General features: G+C 34.4%; 1 protein-coding gene across 6 annotated transcripts in view; it reads left to right on the top strand.

The window, feature by feature from the left end:
- The window catches only part of ERBB4 (erb-b2 receptor tyrosine kinase 4), a 1,171,871-nt gene that overhangs the window by 190,009 nt on the left and 957,430 nt on the right, over positions 1 to 24,432 (top strand). The window lies entirely within an intron of this gene.

Genomic DNA, 24,432 nt, shown 5'->3' with positions numbered 1-24,432 from the left:
GAAGAAGAAAGGAATTAAGGAGGTGCACTGCTTCTTAACTGCACTGGTCCAGAAGTTACAACAGTTCTTTCTGCTTGTAGTTGAGTGGCCAGATTTAGTTACATGGTTTCAGTGTAATAGGGGACATTTATTTAGTCTGTCCCACAAGTCTTATGATCTGGTGCCCACTTAATTCTACAGCCTGATGTTTCATAATTTATTTCCCCATACACACACTTTTATACACTGTACTACTAAATGTATTTGAGTGTAGATTTCTTTCCTCTTTTTTTCAACATTTATCAGCTTTGTGTTCTAGTGAGCACTTTCAGACACATCACATAGATTTTTAAAGTACAAATTTTTGGAAAGAAAATTTAGAGTACAAATTTTCAGAAGGTACAGAGGAAACTAATAGGAAAAAGCTAGTATAGATTATATCTGTCTAGGAAATAATTTGTATTATATATATGTATATATTATAAAATATTTGTTTATATTGTATACTTTTATTTATATAATATTTTATACAAATTTTATTTGTATATATTATATACAGCACATATATGTATAATACATACATTTGTACATATTACATATATACATATTTGCATATATTATATACATTTGTATATCTTTTATAATAATTTGTATAATGTTATCTCTGATAATTTGTATAACACTTCATGATTTTTAGTGGGCCCCAAATCATTAAAGTTTAAGGACATGCATTTATTGCCAGAGAATTCAAAGCCTAACAAAAACAATTATCCCCTAGAACTGGTCCTGACAGCTGCATTTGACACAGAAAAACATGAAATTAGAATTGTGAGGTGGGGGTAGGGAAAGTTTCCAGTATTCCAGGCAACTCACCACAGTTAAAGGATTTTTAACAGTTATTTTACTAAGGAAGGATATTTTCATTTTCATTTTCATTGGTTTAGAGTGATTTAATTTGCCCATGAAAAAAAAAACTGTGCTACTGTTAAAGTAAATTATAATTCAATTTATTTCTTTATTTTGTTTTATTTTATTTTTCTGAGACAGAGTTTTGCTCTTGTCACCCAGGCTGGAGTGCAGTACCATGATCTCAGCTCACTGCAACCCCTGCCTCCCAGGTTCAAATGATTCTCCTGCCTCAGCCTCCCAAGTAGCTGGGATTACAGGTGCCCACAACCACACCCAGCTAATTTTTGTATTTTTAGTAGAGATGGGGTTTCACCATGTTGGTCAGGTTGGTGTCGAGCTCCTGACCTCCTGTGATCCTCCCGTCTCAGCCTCCCAAAGTGCTGGGATTACAGGCATGAGCCACCACACCTGGCCAGTTCATTAAATTCATTTTATTTCTATGGTTTTACACATATACATTTGCATACTTCATTTAATGCATCTAAGAATATATCAAACATTAAGATTTTTTAAACTTGGAATTTCAACTAGCTTGATAAACATTTTGTAATAAATTATTAGTTTTATTTCCCCAAAGAAGAACTTCTGGTCTGTTGGTCAAGATTTTTGTCTTGATTTCTTTTTCTTTTCTTTGTTTTTTTCAATCTAAAATAAAGTGTTTTTTTTTTTAATTTTTATTTTAGGTTCAGGGGTGCATGTGCAGGTTTGTTACATTGGTATACTCACATCCTGGGATGTTGATGTACAGATTATTTCATCACCCAGGTACAAAGGATAGTACCTGATAGGTACTTTTCTGATCCTCTCCCTCCTCCTACCCTCCATTTTCAAGGAGGCCCTAGTGTTTGTTGTCTTCCTCTTTTTGTCTATATGTTCTCATTGTTTAGTTCCCAATTATAAATGAGGACATGTGCTATTTGGTTTACTTTTCCAGCATTAGTTTGCTTAAGATAATGACCTCCAGCTCCATTCATCTTGCCACAAAGGATAAGATCTCCTTCTTTTTTATGGTTGCATAGTATTCCACAGTGTATATGTATCACATTTTCTTTATACAGTCTACCACTGATAGACATTTAGGTTGATTTATTACCATTGTTTTATAAAGTCTTTCTGTGTTTGAAAAGATGACACTGTGCTAATTCATTTATGTGAGGGTCATTTGCAACGTATGACCTTAGCAACATGATTATCTCAGTATAATACATAGCAACGAAGATGTTCATACATGCTTTGATTATATGCTCCATTAGTGGAAAAAGTGTAGAAAGACAAAAAAATGACTCTCTTCTTGCCAATAGCTATTGTGGTTATTAAACACTTGAAACGTGGTTAGTATGATTACAGAACTGATTTTTAAATTTTATTTAATTTTAACTAACCTGAATTTACCCAGCTACACATGGCCAATGGCAAAATATTGCACAGCACTGCTTAAAAACTTGTGGGGAATGATCAACTCAAATTTTATATTATAAATCAAATCAAATTAATGTCATCAGCTCTGAAAGACACACTGTTTGAAGCAACTCAGAAATTCATTCTGTTCTCTGTCATTCTCACTGTTTTAGTTTGCTAAAGCTGCCATAACAACAGCTGGGTAGCTTAACCATGAACTGGGTAGCTTAAACAACATAAATTTATTTTACCATAGTTCTGGAGGCTACAAGTCCAAGATCAAGGCATTGGCAGTTTTGATTTCTGCTCAGGCCCCTCTTGTGTCTTGTGGGTAGCTACCTTCTTTCTGTGTCTTCCTGTGGTCTTTCCTTGGTGCCTGCACATCCCTAGAGTCTCTGCCCTAATTTCTTCTCCTTATAAGGACGCCTGTCAGATTTGATTAGGACCCACCCTACTGGCCTCATTTTAACCTAATCACCTCTTTAAAGGCTCCAAGTACATTCTCCAGGTAGACTCTCCAAATACAATCACATTCTGAGGTACTGGGGATTAGGGCTTCAATACATGAGTTTGGAGGGGGATATGATTCAGCCAGTAATGCCCACTAGCTGATAATACTAGCCTTTCCCTGCTCCATGGAGATATGTGTGCAGGTCATTTTCCATTTGCACCTTGCTTGCTTTTTATTTCAAAGTGGGATCATATTTTTACTCATTAGAACACAGTGTCAATGCAGATTATCTAAAGTCAGCCTTATTGCAAGTCTTGACAATGTGCATTTTTTATTATTTTACAGTCTTTATTTTGAATTTGTCACCTTATTTATAGTTTACTTAATATGCTTCTTTATGATGTGTATTTCTTGCAAATTTGTGTCATTCTAAGAATAGTAGGCAATTTTATAAACTCATGACATAAATATTTGTGTTTTACTGATCACAGAACTCATGAAAGATTTGAACGATTTAATATCGCTTCACTATTTTCTAATATTAATAGGGAAAATGTCTGATATGAAGGGAATATAGTTTTAATGTCTTTGTCTTATTACTTTTGAGCCATTCAATATCTCTTTTAGTTGGCACATGTTTTAAATATTTTTTACGCAGAACTTTCTAGAATAGTTGCTATATCTTTCCATGTTAGTATTAAAGACAGCAAAACATTTGCTTATGTTCTTGGAATTCATTTCATGCAATATTTATTCCATAGTAAACATACTAAGGGAAAGAGGGAAAACCTCGTATTTTTCCTCTTAAGGAAACTATTCTTGTGTAAATGGATAGCTTTACACTCTAAGGTCTTAGCCCAAATTCTTTAACTAAATAGTTATGTTGTCAGCTAGGAAAATTCATTTCTATATTATACCACATAAAGAATATATCACACATGATTAATCAAAACATGAGAGCATATTTGAAGTATTAAACTACTTTGATTAAATTATAGCACTTTTTGTTGGAATGCCTTACACTAACTAATAACTTGGAAGTTCTTTGCATTTAGAAACTGTACTTCTTCACATGGCAGAAAAAAAAGAGGTTAGTTTTTAAGCATTGATTTTAAAATTCCTCTTTAAAAGTTTTTTCTGTGGAAGGAACTATATTTACCTTTGTTCATTTTTTCATCAAGTTGTTATTTTCAAGGACAAATCTTAAGGAAGCCTGTGATGAGCATGGTGAGTTGCCTTTCAAAATCTATTTTCCCCTTCTTCCTTATTAACAGAACCTTGATTTTGCTGGGATTGCTTTCCCAGTCTTCTTGGGAACATTTCTTAGAGCAACTATAAGATATAATTTTGGCCAAAGATATAAGTGGAAGTTTATGGGATATTTTTAGGAAAGCAATTGCTTTACTAAGGGATAACTGCAACTTCTACTCCCTTTTCTACTATTCCTCTGGTTTTGAATGTGCAAGGATATCTGTATCTGCAGCAGCCTTCTTGCATCCAGGAAATAAAAAGCATAAGGGCAGACTTCACAGCACTAAGGAAATACTAAAGAATCTGCTTTCTTGGGGACATCAGTTCCCATCTAGGTCAATATCAATAAGTGCTAACCCCTGCACTTACTATGACAGAAAACTTAACTCTTATTTTAATCTGTTAGTCAGGTTTTCTGTTACTTTTAGCCAAATGTATTCCTAATTGTTAACAATTGTATACATTTTAGAACAACTGTTGTTCAATAAACCTTTCCAATGTGTGGAAATGACCAATATGTACACTGTCCAATATGGTAGTCGCTAGTCACAGCAGGGCTGTCAAACACTTGAAGGGTGTGTGTGTGTGTGTGTGTGTGTGTGTGTGTGTGTGTGATTAAGAAGTTGAACTCTTAGTTTTATATTGTTTATTTAACTTAAATTTGAATTTAGATACCACATGTGACTAGTGATTAACAGCCCAGGTATAAAACCTGGTGAACAATTACAGCTCTTCTATTCTAAAAAATGTAAATTAATGTCTCCATCTTCAGAAGACATTTTGTGACATATCACCTCATGATACCTATATTTGTGTCACCACTTTTGAGACACAAATCATTATATCCTTTTCTAAATAAAATGTTGACAATCATATCATGTTTGTGAAAGCAGAGGTCCACCTATAGGACCACTGCACACAGACTGGCTTTCTTCATAGATTCCACTCTCTTTCTTTATGTGAATTTAGTGGAGTTTTGGTTAAAAACTTCACTAAATACTCCAGTTATAGTTCCTACTTATTTGCCTAAGTCTTGGATTATCATTACAGAAGTTTCATTGCCTGTTATTAATTTTATTATGAGCAGGTTTTGAATCGTTTTTTGAAAGCAGGTTTTGCTTAGGACAGAACTGAATATTGTGTGATTGAAATGGCAGACTGTGCACACTGAAGGAAAACATAGACTGTCGGTAATGCCACCAGTTTCTGCAGTACACGGTGGCCCTAGGCATTGAAACTATTTCCGACCAAGTCTGTCCACTGAATTTAGATGTTTACTTTCTTCTATTTTTACATTTTTATTTTTAGAAATAATTTATTCACATTTTATAACAGATGTTCCTTGCTTCTCAGAATGTGATGATGTGTTACGAATTTGAGTTTTAAAATAATAGTTTATTTTCTTTTTTGATACACAATTAACTGTTTCTCATTATTAGCTGTAAGTAATAACACTAATCCCTTTCTTTTTTCAGTCTTCTTTAATGAATATGTGTTTAACTTCACTCTCATCTTCCTGTGCTGATTTTGAGGAAACTTTAACTCATGGCAAGTGATAATATTTGAGGTATTGTGGCCACACTTTCCAGCAGCTATATGTGATAATATCTGACTCTGTAAGTAGGTGCCTTACCAAAATAGGTGAGCCTCTTGGAGGATGTTTCTCAGAATAGGAAAGACATGAATTTGGTAATGAAGCACCCAGGTGTTTCGCTTGAGGGTATGAGCTCAGTTTCAATGACAGACTATCATGATCTTCCTTTTCCTGTGACATTTTTGGATGAAAGTTACTTGATTATAAAATAAAAATTTTATTTTCTTTTTGAGTTCTAAACTGTTTCTTGACACTAAGCATTATAGTTCATTGGTTTATAAAGAAAATGACAAAATACCCCTCCATCCATCCAACATATATAAAAATAGGAATTGAATGCTATTTCACCTAAAAATAGCTGTATGGACTAGAGGTGCCTTTAAGCTCTACTTTAAAATATCTATATTATAAAATGTTAGTGATTCTTGAACTTTCCCCCCTTAAAAGACCAGACCACTAAAACTTATTCATATTTTATATACTGAATTAATTAAAATGTTGAAATTAATAAATGGACAGTTATTTCTCTCATATTCAGGTTGAGAATGCAAAATCCAAAATCTAAAATGCTCCCAAACCCAAAACTTATTGAGCACCAATATGACACTCAAAGGAAATGATCTTTTGATTTTTGGATTTGGGATCCTCAGCTGGTAAAAATATACTGCATACTGCAAATATTCCAAAATTTTAGACAATCAAATATCTGCAACAGTTCTGGTCTCAAGCATTTTGAATAAGGGATGCTCAACCTGGATTAGTTCTTCAGATCTGAAAGGAAAGAGTTGTACAACTAAATAACAACTAAATAACTAAATAACTAACAACTAAATATCTAACAACTAAATAAAGTCACACTATTTCTACTCCATCCAACACTCCGATATCTGTCATTTCCTCAGAGTTCATTTTGGGTATATTAGTGATTCCCAATGCCCTTTTTTTTTGACATTACAAAGTTAGGAATATTTTGAAATCACTTATCGATGTTGTAATTATTTACTAAAAGCAGCAGAGAATAATGGAAGTCTTAGAAAACATGGACACTTCTGAAATAACTATAATCAATTATATAGGTCATAATTTATATTTTGAAGATTTGGTAAATTAAAGGCAAAATATAACTGCATTTTTCTTCCTTTGGCATTTATCTGCATATCAAATCTCTACAAAAATGAAATGTGTTATTATTTCCATGAGGAGAGAGTCAAGTGTTTTGGAAAGATTGCCAAAGCATTTTTCCCAACACTGTAACTTACAATGTTAGCACTTAGGCCTATCTGATATGACTCTTTTAGATAAGGCAGTGCCAGACAAGTTCATGTTCTGCCAACTCCAAAGACAAGCTAATTCATATATCAGAAACCACATGGTTTTATTTTCAATAAGTACAATAAAAAGAATGTTGTTGCAAAAGTGCCTAGAAAAATATTTATTTTAATGTAAATGTGGCTTAGTATTCATAAAAGTAATAATCATTTTGAGGTCTATTAATTATTTCTTTCCTTCTGTCCCTAATTATTTCCATTCTTTCCTAAGTACCTTGGCCCTCAGAATTACAAATGGTAGGCTCCTTCCTGTGCATTAAAGTTTCAACACATATTGTGTGATAGATCTAGAAAAGTTACGAAACATTGCAATAGTGCTGTAACAGAAATACATACTATGTCCCATAACCAGTAAACCTCCATCAAATATAACTTGACAATATTTTTTCACATGATGGTTGTTGGTGTTTTGAATCATTGTTTCAGGAAAAGTTTATGCAAACTTTCATTTAAATATATTTTAAAACATTAAAACTTTAAAACATTTTAATGTTTTAGTGCTTGGTATGAAGGAAGATAGCAAAGTTTAGTGTGAATTGATTTTGAAAATTGAGTCACCTTAAACTAGATTAAACACATACACATAAACACAAAATCTGGACATTATGTATTTGGCTTTAAGAGAATATGTTTTTACTTCACATTCTTTGCCAATTTGTGGCTTTTTTGGGGGGGGGCCATCATTGAGGAAATATAAAAATAGATATCAAATACTTAGAAAACATAGATACAGCAGATCTGTTAAATGTTTTGCTGGCCCAGGGTGACAACATAAATGTTGATATGCACCTGACAAAAATAGTGCTCTGGTATTCTTGGCTGTGAGCTTTTTATCTGCTGTGACAAAGAACTGGTTATCTCTACTTCTGAGAGTGTGTTTCTAAAATGGAAGTTAAACTGTCTAGACAATTAATATTAGCAAAAAGCTTACTGATTATCACCTTAAATAAGCTTTCTAGTACATGGACTTCTGATAGAATACGCATTTTAAAATGTAGTTGCAAACTTAAATTTCTTAATAGATAATATAAAATATACATTGTATTTATCTCTGTATCTTTTTCGGAGAATTCAAATATATTTTCTGACCTTCATTTTCCAGATATATTGGTCTCAGAACTGGACAATTACTTATCTTGAACCCAAATTCATAGGTTGATTGGGGAAATTCTAGCTGAAAAAGTAATTATTTTAGGATTTACATTTTAAATTTACATATAATGATTTAAATTAGCCAGTTAAAATCAACTTTGATAAAGTTTTTATTTTACCTAATTTCTTAACTCCCCTTATGTGATTTTAGTATATCATTTCAAATTTAGCTGTTAATAGAGAATAACTATATACCTGTTATTTACCCAGAAATATATTTTTAAATTTCATGCCACTTTCAAAACTATAAAAACTTACTGTCCGAGAGAAGTGACATTTACGGCATGTTAGCTAAAATCTAGGTAGTTTCTCCATTTTTTAAAGCTTTGCCCAAATTAAGCCACAGTATCAGAGAGCTATGTATATCTGAGCTAGTACCTCTCCATCTGTTGTGACAGCCAAATATGTCTCCAGACATTGCTAAATGTCTCCTGTGGGAGCACAGTTGCTCCACTTTGAAAACCATAGAATAAAGTATAAAACTCTGTTAGGAATAGCAATAATAACAAAATAGCTAAATTTGATTACTCACTACATGCTAGACAATGTGTTTAGTGCTTTTTTTTTTTTTTTTTTTTTGAGACGGAGTCTCGCTCTGTCCCCCAGGCTGGAGTGCAGTGGCACAATCTGGGCTCACTGCAAGCTCCACCTCCCGGGTTCACGCCATTCTCCTGCCTCAGCCTCCCGAGTAGCTGGGATTACAGGCGCCCGCCATCACGCCCAGCTAATTTTTTTGTATTTTTAGTAGGGACGGGGTTTCACTGTGTTAGCCTGGATGGTGTCGATCTATCTCCTGACCTCGTGATCCGCCCATCTCGGCCTCCCAAAGTGCTGGGATTACAGGCCTGAGCCACCACGCCCGACCTGTGTTGAGTACTTTTATAAACATTATTTTATTTGACTTTTGCAACAACCCTATGAGAGATGTACTACCATTATCTTATTTTGAAGATAACAAAATAGTCTTAGAGTTTAATTATCTGCCCACTGAAATTTGACAACTGGTAATTGCCAAAATTAGATTTGTTCTAGGTCTTTCTGATTTGAAAGCCAGGGCTCTTAGACTCTTAGACACTCTACTATTCTGTCCGTACTTGATCATGAGACAATAAATTAAATGATGCCATTCATTTTAACTGCATTGTTATATACCATGAAAGTAGGACTTTTAGAGTTGAAATAAGGTGTGGTTTCTATCACCTGATGCGTTGATAGAAAAGAAAAAAACATTTTTCTTTGTATTACGGAATTACCAAGACTTTTCTGGTTTAGGATTTCTTCCACTTGCTTATACTTCGCTATGTGTGTGTATATATATACACACATACATATATATACACACACACATATATATACACACACACACACACACACACACATATATATATACACACACATATATATATAGTAGCTATCTTTGTGTTTAACAGCTGTTTTATCCTGTGGTTCTCAATCTGGAGCAATTATGTGCCTTAGAGGACATTTAGCAAGGTCTGGAGACATTTTTGGTTGTCGCAACTGGGTAGAGGAGGGATGCTACTGGGATCTACTGGTATGCCAGCCAGGAGTCTGCTAAATATTCTACAATGCACAGGATAGTCCCCACAACAAAGAATTATCCTGCCCCATGATGTCAGTAGTTCAGAGGCCAATAAACTTGCTTTAACTCTCTATTTTTGAGCACTAAGCTTAGAGACATTAATTCCTTTGTATTTCATGAATAACTACCTGTATATAATGCTTTGTTTGGTGGCCCCATCTATATAACCATATTTTTTCCCTAAATTTTTCCCATTAACAACAAATTATGCAAAATAAATTTAAAATGATTTCTTATTCTTTATTCTCTGGAAGACAGAATATGCAGGGTTTGCTTTTAAGATAAAGCAATTATATACAAATGGAAAAAAATTTGCATTGGAATCACCTTAGTCCTTATATATTATTTATTGTAAGAAATGAGTTCCTATGTGATATGAAAAACAGTATGAGGCTTTGGTAAAAGTAAATATAACTAGAAAAATAAAATATGAGATAAACATGAAAAATTAACACATAAAATTAAATTTAACCTAGTCAACCAGTGAAATGTTTGCAGCTATTTATTGAATCAGGTTAGGTACTATTTCAGTATTTATGGGAAAAGACATTAATCTGTTAAAACTTTGCAAATAACTATGAATAATACTAATGTTATGATTTGTTTTTGTGAGGAATTCTGCTGAAGTGATGTGTTTAGAATAAGATGACTGGGATTTCTTTCTCTAGGTGTTTTACTTATTCAAGTCAGAATCTGTGCTTTCTTGGCCCTCTTTCCTGTTCAGTAAATCCCGTTATAAATTTATGTTCTATTCAATGCATTTGGAGTTGTATGTTGTAGAATGTAGTGATTTATAGCATCCTTTTGACTCTAACAGGGAAATCATGTGTTATTCCTATCATTTTAGCATCAAAATGACTGAACAAAATTAGTAATTTAATTTCACCTAAATACTCTGGACTGTGACACAATGACAAGCATAGATTAAAGCAATAGACACTTTGTTTCTCTCTCTCAGCATTGACTTCATTTTCACATGATATGGAGGTGTGTGCGGTTGAAATTATTTGAGACTTAGATCCACATAGAATAAAAAGTTTCAAGAGTATTATTAGTGGTTTAATGTTAGCTTGGGCCTGAGCAGCGGGTCAAGGAAATGTTGAATGATGTTCCAAAGGCATATACAGTTGTTAAATATGTTCATTGATGACCTGGCTGATGAAATAAAAAATAGACTCTATCAAATTATTCAGACCATAATTCTAGGTGAGCACTGTGAGGTTTAGTGAGGTTTATTGTTGATCATTTGAATTGAGAGTTACTTGACAAGGAGAAAAAAAATAGAAATTCTTGAGTTAAATATTAATGGAAAAATTCAACTGGTTTAGATGAAAAGAGAACACATAAATGGAAGATGTAAAAGTTTGGGCCTATTTACTCATAGATCAGAAGTTAGATATGAATAAGAAGAATAGTACTTTTAAAATGTGTTTACAAAGTTCTAGTATTGTATAATGCAAAGTAATTGTTTAGAAACTACAATATAGTTGATTCATGATTTATTAAAGATATGAGAAGTTTAGTAAACTTGTAAAAAATGGAGTATAATGCTTGTTATGATAATATTTGGGATAATCAGGTATGAGTAATTACTGTTGGTGCATTACTTTCCCCTTTATAATTGAAAACCCAGATATATGGCTTTGTTTTCATGAATGTGAGGCTAAAAATTCACACTTCCAGCATCACTGTTGTATTAGTCCATTTTCATACTGCTATGAAGGAATACCTAAGACTGGGAAATTTGTAAAGAAAAAGAGGTTTAATGGACTCACAGTTCCACATGGCTAGAGAGGCCTCACAGTTATGACGGAAGGCAAAGGAGGAGTGAAGGCACATCTTACATGGTGGCAGGCAAGAGACTGTGTGCAGGGGAACTGCCCTTTATGGAACCATCAGATCTCATGAGACTTATTCACTATCATGAAAACAGCACGGGAAAAACCCGCCCCCATGATTTGGTTATCTCCCACCAGGTCCCTCCCATGACACGTGGGGATTATGGGAGCTACCATTCAAGATGAGATTTGAGTTGGGACACAGCCAAATCATATCATTTATGTTGCTTGTATTAAATTTGTGAGGTTCTTAATTCTTTACTATAAGCAACACCTCAGCCTCCCAAATAGCTGGGACCACAAATGCATGTCAACATGCCTGGATGTTTTGTTGTTTTTACTTTTTGTAGAGATGAGATCTCCCTATGTTGCCCAGGTTGGTCTCCAACTTCTGGGCTCAAGTGATCCTCCTGCCTTGACCTCCCAACGTGTTGGGATTACAGGTCTGAACCACCATGTCCAGCCCTCAAGCCACTTTAGTTTTCTATTATATATTTGGTCAACATATTATTTCTGAAAAATAAAATCTTGATTACTTAATAACAGTGCTATTGTTGCTCTTCTAAGAGGATTCACAGCATCTTCTAGATTATCTATACCTACTGGTTCCCTTGCAATTAGCTCTATGTTGGTCCTTTGAAGCCCAAGGTAAACTCAGAGATCAAGCTGATAAGAATTAAGATAGATTCTGACCAGTTTGATTTCTCTGTTTATTCATGTTCTACAATATAATTTGAAATAACTAAATAAATTGCAAAATGCCTTATATTAATATTTTTATGGGACATATATTAGGCTTTTAATATGTCATTTAGTCAAACAAAGACAGTCTATACTCTCATAATATAAGTATACTCTTTTTTTTTTTTTTTTTGAGACGGAGTCTGGCTCTGTCGCCCAGGCTGGAGTGCAGTGGCGCAATCTCAGCTCACTGCAAGCTCCGCCTCCCGGGTTCACGCCATTCTCCTGCCTCAGCCTCCCGAGTAGCTGGGACTACAGGCGCCCGCCACCACGCCCGGCTAGTTTTTTTTGTATTTTTAGTAGAGACGGGGTTTCACCATGTTAGCCAGGATGGTCTCGATCTCCTGACCTCGTGATCCGCCCGCCTCGGCCTCCCAAAGTGCTGGGATTACAGGCGTGAGCCACCGCGCCCGGCCCAAGTATACTCTTATAATATACTCTTATAATATGATGGATGGAGCTCTCATCTATCCCTCATATTATTGAACAATCAACAACTATTATAATCAGTGAATAAGTTCACATTGAATACTTACCCATGGACTGAAATTTGTTCCTGGAACATAACCAATCTAATATTGTTAAATAGTAAGAAAAATAAAGGGAAGCTAAAAAGTTCAGAATTTGAACAACACTGTAGGGGCTATACCTATGCAAATAATATAACTTACAAAAAAAAATTTAAGACATTTCCGGATATTTTCAAAATTGTTAGTTACTAGATTTCTATGAAAACCATGTTTAAAGTCAACTTCACTTCTAAGATAATACTTAGTACCATCTTTTGGGACAAAAAAGAAATGTCTTATATAATAATACTTATATTTTTATATAATAGCAAATATTTTGGCATATACATTTCAAATTCTTTTAGCAAATATTAGCCTTTATTTTATTTATAATTCCCACAAAGAATTCTGTTTAGTATTTATTTTCAGCTCTTTGTCCTTTGTGGAGAAAAAAATATAAAAGGATTTCCAATAAGATTAAATATTTTATTAAATAACACACATGGAGCCATAGTTGTGAGGCAGTGATTATTTATTTCTCAAATAAAGCAAAGAGCCCTACATATACCTTTTAAGATCTTGATAAATCCTGTGAGTTAAATCAATTGTGATTATCTAAAAATCTTAACTGAGATAGATGATAAAAATAAATGGTCACCTAGGAAAATACTAGTAGCATCGAATAGACAAATATGTATTTATATTTAAATCATTGGATTTTAGCTATAGAACAGGGGTCCTCAACCCCCAGGCCATGGACCAGTCTATGGTCTGTTAGGAACCAGGCTGCACCGCAGGTAGGTGAGCAGTGGGTGAGAAAAGCTTCATCTGTATTTACAGCCAGCTGCTTCCCATAGCTCGCATTACCTGGGACCAGCCTGGACAACATAGTGAGACTGCCTACCTGTCAGATCAGCAGTAGTATTAGATTCTCAAAGGAGTGCAAACCCTTTTGTGAACTGCACATGCAAGGAATCTGGGTGGCATGCTCCTTACGAGAATCTAATGCCTGATGATCTGTCATTGTCTATCATCACCCCCAGATGGGACCATGCAGTTGCAGGAAAACAAGTTCAGGGCTCCCACTGATTCTACATTATGGTGAGTTGTATAATGATTTCATTCTATTGCATGATATAATAGTAATAATAGAAATAAAGTACACAGTGTCCGTAATGCGCTTATCTCATCCTGAAACCATCTTCCCTGTTCTGTCCGTGGAAAAATTGACTTCCACGAAACCAGTTCCTGAAGCCCGAAAGGTTGGGGACAATTGCTATAGAAGAAAGAAGGGCCTGAAAATAATTTGAGATCATGGAGTATTTGGAATATGGATTTGGACTGGGTGTGGTGGCTCTCAACTATAATACCAGCACTTTGGGAGGCTGAGGTGGGAGGATCACTTGAGCCTGTGAGGTTGAAGATTCAGTGAGTCTTGGTCACTCCACTGCACTTCAGCCCAGAGTGAGACCTTGTCTTAAAAAAAAAAAAAGAATATTAATTTGAACTAGGAATATGAAAGTGTTAATGCATTTTGAAGAGAGTAAAAGCTCTGCTCTGTCATTTCTAGTAGGACAGCATCATCATTGTTTGTGTATTTAAACAATTTTTAAAAATTTATATCGTAACTGTGGGAATTATAGGTGTTTTGACACTAATAATTTTCTCTTTTTCCCTAGGAATTATAGTATACAGATTTTCTGGGCTACAATAATATTATAGTGTATCCTATCTCAAAATTTTAAAAAAGCATATTTTTAATGTGATTTCTTTTTCTAAACATGAAAATCAGAAATTACTATAAAACCCCAAGTTTTTAGAAATTTGCTCTCCCCTGTTATTTCCCCAAATGAAAAAAAAAATTAATCTTTCTCACAGTTTAGCTGCATTTTAATAAGTTGAGCTCACTCAGTGAAAGAAACAGAGGGAAAATTCTCTGACCTTGGTCAGGTACACAATTATTTTGCAAATGAAGTGGTGGGATGTGTGACTTTTTTAATGAGACAAAATTTGCATCAAGTTGTAATCTGATTGCTGGTGTACACCACTTGAACCTGACCCTAGGGTTAAACCAGTTCTAGTTAATTTATAAAAACAACACATACCTGTAAGGTTAGCCAAGAGTATATGATTTACTAATACTATACACATTTTAAAACATTCTTAGTTTATTGTACTCTTTTAAATAATGAACAAGATTATGTCCTTTGCAGGGACATGGATGGAGCTGGAAGCCATTATCCTCAGCAAACTAATGGAGAAACAGAAAGCCAAACACTGCACGTTCTCACTTATAAGGGGGAGCTGAACAATGAGAACACATAGACACAGGAAGGGGAACAACACACACTGGGCCTGATGAGGTGTGGGGTTGGGGAAGGAGAGAATAAGGAAAGATAGCTAATGCATGCTGAACTTAATATGTAAGTGATGGTTTGACAGGTGCAGCAAACCACCATGACACACGTTTACCTATGTAACAAACCTGCACATCCTGCACATGTACCCCGGAACTTAAAAATTAAGAAAATAATAATAATGCACTGGGAACATTTTTTGAAAGTGATATTTTCATCTTAATTATCTTTAAAAAACCCGTTTGAATATAGTAGGTAGGGGAATGAGGTGGTTTTGAGAATGGATGAGTCTATTTTCCTTCATGCTTTGTATAATTAATTTCATGTTACCGTGTATGCGTTGTCCTGAATTTCTCCATATGACTGTTTGAAGCATCCATTTAAATGTACTTTAATTCTTTTAAAATTGGGAAGAGTTATTTCTCTGAATTTTCTTTTATGAATAATTAGATAATTCAGTACTTGGAGGAGAGGGACATGACTCAATGTTGATGCAATGCCTAAATAAATGTCCAGTTGCTTGATTTTACTTGTCAATGAGTTGTGTAGGTATATCTAGAAAAATATTATATATTTTAGTGCATATCTCTTTCCTCTGAATTGCATCAGTTATTTCACATGTGATGACATTAAGAGAAAGATGACAAAATAGGTAAAACATTTATCTGGTGAAGTGTTTTTATACTTTGAACTATTATTTTTCATCATAATGAGACATTAAATATATGGATCTTTCAAATATGGATAATTAAAACAGCCACCTCAATTTAATGTTGCCTTGTATATGCATATGGTCTTTCATATCCCAATTATCTGTAGCTTGAGGAACCACTTTGGGATGCTTTGGGAAAAAACTTACTGCCACAGTAGTGCTGGGTCTTAGAAGACAGACTCATTTTCACTGCCAGACACTAAGAGTATCATGTCTGCTAGAAAATAGAATGAAGGAAGAGTGTGGAATGAAGGTAGTAAAGCATAGCAGTGACAGCTAGAGATCTGCCTTGAAACTCCTGTAGGAGTTTTCTATCTCAGAATAGTACTGGGATGGAGAATTCAGAAGTGGATAACCATCTGCCGCCAGTCTGAAGTGTGGTTAACATTTTTTCCTGGATTGGGATTCAAGATCAGTATGACATAAAGTCTGCCCTGGACAGTTTCAGCTGATGTCAATTATCCTGGCACAGTTATTAATGGCATTCAATATTACTCTCAAAAGTGTCTGCTTTGACAGATAAGCTGTAGTCCCCGGAGAAGATTTATGAGTTAAGTTCCTTCATCCAAGGAGCAATGGCAAAACCAGGCAGATTATCAAGACAAGACCCAAACAAAGGGAGCAACTGTAGATTAGGAGCATATTTGAAAACAAAACCTTTGAAACAGTGCAAAAACTCAGTTACAAAGATGGAATAATATGAGGCTTTAAGTAGCAAGAGTGGATTGATGTTGAAACTTCTTGCTTAAGGTCTGGACTGATCTTAAGGCAGTGTTTCCCAAACTTAGATTGCATGAGATATGCGAGAGGTATTTGCCAAAATGCAGATTCTCATACTTTACTCCAGACATACAGAATGTGACTCTTCTGGGGTGAGCATGGAATGAGCAATTTTAATAAGCCCCCTGGTGATTCTTATTCACATTAAAGTATAATCGACATTGTAATAGAGATGGGAGAGGGGCTGAGCCAGCAGTTTGAAAGAAACAGGTGCCATCTACAATTTTGTGAAAGCGGATTTGTTGTGTAGAAAATACAAATAAATACACAAATTTAAAGGACTTGAAAGCTATCCTCATTAGTCCCGAGTGATTTTAATCATCTTTGCATTGAATTATATAAGTTTGTTCATTGTGTCCTGAGTACAAGAGAAAGGTTATTATAGATCAAGAACACAGCTAATTCGTTTGCTAAATCCTATTGTATGAAAGTTTCCCTTACCAAATGATACAAAAGGATGAATGCCTTAGGGAAAAACAGCGTTCCAAAAGAATAACTCCAAACTATTTGCAGTTCCTGTGAAATCATTGGACCAGAGCTGACTCTTAAAATAGAAATCTAAGCAAATCTATTGGGAAAAAAAGATAATAAATGTATTCACAATTGTTAAGTTATGGTATGCTGGATATTAGGCAATAAACTTCTTAGAAACTGATGGAATTAGCTTCTAAGTCAACAGTAATATTTTATGCACTTCTATCTTGCTACTCAAAATGAGATCCATAGACCAACAGTACTGACCTATAAGAAGTGCATTATTGCAGGACCTACCTCAGAACTACTTAACCAAAATCTATATTTTATTAGAACCTTCAATCACTCACAGGTGCATTAGAGCTTGAGGGACATTGCTTTACAAGTAGAAGTGTCTGACCTGAGGAAAACTTTGTTTCCGTTTGGGAAGCCTAATCTCAGTGGAAAGTGAAGAGTTAGAATGAGTCCACTAAGATGTTGTTATTCAAAGTTCAGCCCTGCTATGATTCTGAAGTACTTACAAGCACATCTTTTAGAAAAGCAAAGAACATTTCACTGGCAGTTCAGGGAGTTCAGTGCAGTGTGGTGTCCTCAGAGTAGACTAAAATTTTGTCTGTGATTTCGGGCTATCAAAATAAACAAGAAATGTACTTCTATGTCATAAATGAATTTTTAGTGTAGTAAACAATATTGTATCATTGGCATCAAATACCTACAAACCAGTATTGGTTGAGAGTGCATTTTGTGCTTATGAGCTTTCAATATATAATTGGCAGAGTTTTGTTTCTGGAAGAGAAATATAGAACTCATGTAAATGCTAAAAGTAAAGGCAAAGTAAAGAAAAATCAAGGAGACAAATTTCCTTAAATCTGAAGGGAGATGGTGTATTTATAAGACTGTCTTCCGTCTATAATAATGACTTCTTAATGAAAAGATGGCAGAAAGGTTATTTAAATGCTAAAAGTTAGAAACCAAGTCAAGTCCTCAACTGAAGGAAGCTGATGGAAAAGCTGTCACAGATAAGCCAAAAACACAATGAAAACAAATTGAAGTATGGTAAAACACGAATTTAATGCTAATTTAATTTTTTTCCTGTGGAACATTAATACGACCCTCCGCCATGTATCCCCCAGTTCCCCCAGTGCTTGCTTAAAAACTGGAGCAGTGTGAGAAACGCTACATACTTTATTCCCCTTTCATTGAATAAATGTTTATTTAGTAACTTAGAACTAATTGTATATTAGGCATAGTACAATAAAGATTGTGAGTAGACTTGAATTAGGGATACCTTTTTAATTTTGCTCAATTTGGAGTTTTCAAAAAAATTAACAGTGGAACTTCTTTTTCATGAAATGCCTATTAAAACTAGTTCCTGAACACATTAGGAAAGGAGAACTAGGTAACAAAAGGGAGCACCATACGCTTGCTCTCTCACTATAGCCTTTGTTCTTCCTTCCACTCGTGAATTTCATAGTATCTTGTTCTTTACGTTTTAAATTATTGGCTCACAGTGCCATGACTAATCCGAACCCAAAGAAAAATCTGATTGCTGTGGTTACTTTGTCTTCTACGAAATGTTAAGTAAAATTTTTCTTGTTTATTCCATATTAATTCATAAAATGGCATTCCTTATAACAGTTATTAATTGAATCAAACCAAAATGCATCTTCTTATGGGTAACTTAACAGGGTTTTTCATACATAATTTTTATTTCACTCTTCCTGAATGACTTGACATAGATGCAATTTTCTAAATTTTTGAATTAAAAAAAATTACCCTAATTTTCTTTTTTAAATTACAAATCATTAGTTTCTGTATTCCATATCATATTGTAACCCACTACTACTTTCATGAGTAAAATCAGGAATCTGTTCCAAAATGTATTATTTGTTAAAACATATCAATTTTGTATTGTTAAGATGAATCTTATGTATTACATAATATGGATTTTCAATTACTCTGTGCCTTATTTTGAGACCCTCCAAATATGTAGCTCCTCTTTATACAATTTTAGAACCTTTATCGTTTAAATATAACCTCTGACTCTACCGATACTAATTGAAACATTAAAAAGGTTACAGAGGCATATATATCACTGTAGAGAATATTTGGATTTTATGTTTTACAGAATAGCTCTCATTCAGGATTCAAAAATGTAATGGTAAAAACTGGTAAGCAGTAAGTTAAATTAAAAGACAGCATTTTCTTTAAAATATATTTTTTTCAAGAATTTATCCAAATATAAACCCTGATATAGTGATCTATTTAGGAACTGTTTACCTGCTTAATTATGAAATATGAGCACTGAAATGAATGATGGTCCCCAGACATATTTATAATGTCCCTTTGGAATTTATGTTTTCTCAACCAGTAGAAAATGTTGTCATGAAATGAAATGAGCATTTAAATTACTGTATCTGGATCATGTCTAAATTATCTAAATTCATTGGCATCAGATTTTTAATAAATATGAATCTTGAGAGGTAGCTTTTTTTGTTCATTCATTCATGTAACGTTATTGAATGTCTGCCATATGCAGTACACTGAATGAGACTGATATAATACTTATAAAAATAAGACCTGGCTTGATCCAGTCAAGGAAACAAATAATTATAATGCAATATGATGAGTGCTAAAATAAATTCTTTATTAGCTGCTACCAAATAACAAACAAATACATTTTAACTAACAATTCCTTGATGCTATAGGAACAGAAATTATAGGATTAATTTATCCATGCATATATACATGCATTCACTCATTCACTTATTCAACAATTAATTATTCAGTACCTTCTTTGTACAGAGCAAGACACTGTTCTTGCTCTGGGAATATATCAATGAACAAAATTTCAAATATGTCTTGTGCTATAGAGATTACAGTTTAGTGGTATAAAGAAAATATTCCCTGTAAGTAAATTGAGTATTGAAGGATAAGTAGGAATTCAGTAGTTAAAGGAAAATAGTGGAGGAAGAGAGAGATGAAGAGAGCAAAAGAGAGAGGAATTAAGAGTGATAAATAATTAATAGAATTTGACTCTAGCTAACATTATCATCAATTCACTTAGAGAACCTCAAAAAGCTGAATCATCCGTATGTCTTTTTCCTATATGTGCAATATCTGCATGTACCAATATTTGAAGATTTTTTAGAATTATAAATTGAAAGATGGTATAATTTTAAGTGAGTGGAATATTAAGAAATTTTAATTTTTGCATTGAGCCTCCAGTCCAGTGTGCTTGTAATGTTAGTGTACATAGCAGTGACACTATCTGAGTCCATGTGGAGCAGAAACTAATAGGTTTCTGTATTAGGTGACTTGGCTGAATTAGTCAAGAAGGTTTTTTTCTTAGGAATTATTATTGTGAACCCAAGATCAGTAGTTCCAAAATTCTGGTTCACAAACAAGCTGCAACATAATGACCAGAAGGCTTTTTCCTCCATCCCTGCAAACTGGGGTTCTGATTTAGTAGATATACAGGTGGACCAAGGAAGGATTTTTTTTTTTTTTTTTTTTTTTTGGTGCAGAATCTCACTCCATCACCCAGGCTGGAGTGCAATGGCAAGATCATGGCTCACTGGAGCCTCAATATCCTGGGCTCAAGCAATCCTCCCACCTCAGCTTCCCCAGTAGCTGGGACTACTTAGGTGCATGACACCATGTCTGGTTACTTTTTTTTTTTTTTTTTGTATTTTTTTTGTGGAGACTGGGTTTCACCATATTGCTCAGGCTGGTCTCAAACTCCTGGGCTCAAGCAATTCTCCTGCCTTGGCCTCCCAAAGTGTTGAAATTATATACATTAGCCACCATGCCCAGCCTGAAATATATATATTTTTAAATCTACCCAGATTATGCTTTTGTGTGGACAGGTTTTAGATCTACTTCTGGAGGATTAGTTATGGCCACCCAGATTCAGGAATTTCAGATCAAATAAGAAATGAAGAGGATGATCAACTGGAACTCCAAACACTGGCAACTAGAGTGAGGGTTCTTAACCAGGAAGTTTTTCCCAGGGCTCAATCTGGTAGAGGTAGGCACTTCGAAATTATTTTTTGAATGAGTGACTAAATTCTGATATTTTATACCCATCTACTGAATTTAAGCATATGTGTGCAAGTATACATGTGTGTGCTTTTCATTTTAACCACTTAACACAAATCCTCTCAAGGGATTGTTAGAACTTCTCTATCCAAAGAAGCTAGAGTCATGATCTTAGTTCCATTTCTGATCATTACTATTAAATTCTATACCCATTTCTTTTATACCCATGTTCTCCTCTTTGCAGAATTCCTAAGAAGGGGAAAAAATCACTACTCACCTTTTCAGTGATTTACATCACAGCTTCTAGTGATTTTTGGCAGAAAAATAACCCTCAGATTTTCTTTTGGATGGTACCACAAAGAAATCCAAATAGCTATTCTTTTTATTAACCCAATTCTTTTAAACTTTAAATTATTACTCTAAGTTTCAAGATGAAAAAGACCACCAATCTTTGGAACTGAAGAGGCTGATTGAGTTACAACCCAGGAAAGAAATGAACTCTTCTCATCCCTATCTGTGTGGATCATAAGAATAATGCCAGAACGCTTGGAAAGAGTCTCAGAATAATAAAATAATAATGACAGCATTACTGATATTAATTAATTATAGATTTTAAAAGTAGGACAAATAAAATAAATTTAGAATAATCTATATTTGATTTGCAAGGGTGAAGGCAGAGTAGTGGCATGATTACTGCCCTCAGGCTTATAGAGGCATTTTTCAGAATAATTTAAATAGTTACTACTGTATTGGTCTGTTTTCATGCTGCTGCTAAAGACATACCCAAGACTGGACAAGTTACAAAAGAAAGAAGTTTAATGGACTTACAGTTCCACATGGCTAGGGAGGCCTCACAACCATGGCAGAAGGCAAAAGGCACTTCTTCCATGGTGGCGTCAGGAGAGAGAATGAGAGCCAAGCAAAATGGGTTTCCCCCTTATAAAACCATCAGATCTTGGGAGGCTTACTCACTACCGTAAGAACAGTATGCGAAAGACTTGCCCCCATATTTCAATTACCTCCCACTGGGTCCTTCCCAGTCCCTCATGTTAAATTCTCACAACACATGGGAATTCAAGATGAGATTTGGGTAGGGACACAGCCAAACCATATCACTACTGAGGAGACAAACTATACTTATCTTATTAGTTAATTTTTCTCGAAAAAGCCATAGGTATCCTAATTTATGTGTGGGTGACCTGAGACAGCAATAGGAGGTATGATTGGGGGAGTCTTCTGGAAAGTTCTCCAGCAGAATATAGAATTAATTCTGCTTAAATATTGAATTACAGCCTGTACTTTGGTTTAAGATTCTGTTATTAGTCAAATAAATTCCTATTTAATACAGCAGGTAAATTACTGTATAAAAATGACCAAAAAAACTATGTAACATGAATCTTTGCCCTCAAAGAGTTTATAGTTAACAAAAGAAGATTTGTATTTAAAATCTGTACTTCTCTGAGAGAGTAAGGTTCTTATCAGTCACACACACTAATTTGATTGAGTTTGGTAATATTTGATTTGATAATAATTTGAGTTTGGTAATAATCTGATTGAGTTTGGTAATTTTATCTCTAGCTACAGTATACAATAGAAAGATGCTTTAGATTGGGATCTGTTATTTCCTTTAAAAATGCATTTTTTCTATCTCCCTGGGTTCTAGTTTTATGATATAAAAACTGAAGGAGAGGGAATAGATTTATCTACGTTACTTTCTTATTTAAAAATTTTTATTACTGTTTGTTAATATTTTGAGTGTGTACAGTTTTGGTTTGCGAGATCCCCCCAACACAGAACATTGCGAGATTCCCCTCAATGTCAGCATTGAGACATTCTCGGTTTTATATACTAATTAGTTGTATGATTATGCTTAAGTCAACAAAAGTATTATTCATAGTAGTTATATTATAATGACTTATTTCTATTAGTTATAGAAATAGGTTATTTCAAGATTTAACTGTTCTCTTTGGTTCAAGAGATGGAAAAGCTACATCATTAGGAAAAACATAAAAGCAAACACACAAGATCCTGACAAGTAAAAGTACGAAGATTCTGGCCTTTCCTTTGCTATGTGGAGAAGAATACACACACACACACACACATACACACACACACACACACACACCACATGCACACCATTAGTTACAGATATCTCATAATGAGAGAGAGTGGCAAGATGGAAGCCGTAGGGCTAACTATACTTTTCCATCCCAACTTTCTCCAAGCACTGCTCACTGCACCATATCCTTGGAATGTGGGGCACTTGATCCTCAGTTTTAATATCATTCTCAGTTAAGCATCAGGAAGCAAGCCACAACTCACTCTTCTCCCTACTTGCAAATATGGGAAACTTACTGATACAACAGGAGGTATTTTAATATTGCAGGAAAAAGCACATACTTTGGCTTCAGATAATTCTGGTTTCAAATACTGTATCTACCACTTGCTACTTGTTGACCCCAGGCAAATTAATAAACCTCACTGAGCCTGTGTTTCCTAATGTAAAATGAAAGAAACTAGAAATTATATTTCAGGTTGCTTTGAGATGGTAGATAATCCATATGCGGCATATACATCATTATGTGGTCTGTCAATAAGTGTTACACGTAAGGTTATATATGCCCATGCAAAATAAAATGCATAAACTCATATACTGATTAAGTGTTATGGGCATTCTTATTTTATGTATATATATATATACAAATTACAAATATGGGAAACTTACTGATACAATATTTTAATATTGCAGGAAAAAGCACATACTTTGGCTTCAGATCCTTCTGGTTTCAAATACTGCATATACCACTTGCTGCTTGTTGACCCCAGGCAAATTAATAAACCTCACTGAGCCATATATATATATATATATATATATATATACATATATATATATATATATATATATATATGATTCTACCCATTAGGGTAATTGCACTTGTGGTAAAATCTACCCAGTAGGAACTCCTAGTTCCTAGGAATATTTGCACTTTTAGAGGTCATTAGGAACCATGTCTAAAACATAAGGTTTGAAAATAAGATTACACAGTAGTTATCTCTAAAAATGCATTTAGTGTAGGAATACAGAGGCATAGCAGCTGCTGAATGGGGAGGGTTGATAGGTGGGTCTCCACATGCCCCCACCTACTGATCAACCAGAACAACTCTAATCTTATATTTTGTTTTGATTTGTTTTTGAGACAGAGTCTTAATCTGTCACCCAGGCTGGAGTGCAGTGGTGTGATCTCATCTCACTGCTCTACCTCTTGGGCTCAAGCAATCCTCCCACTACAGGCTCCTGAGTAACTGGGACTACAAACA

This window comes from Gorilla gorilla, chromosome 11, assembly GCF_029281585.2.
Source record: "Gorilla gorilla gorilla isolate KB3781 chromosome 11, NHGRI_mGorGor1-v2.1_pri, whole genome shotgun sequence".
Lineage (NCBI taxonomy): Eukaryota > Metazoa > Chordata > Mammalia > Primates > Hominidae > Gorilla > Gorilla gorilla.
Note: the sequence above shows the minus strand (reverse complement) of the source record. Positions and strands in the feature narration are given on the sequence as shown.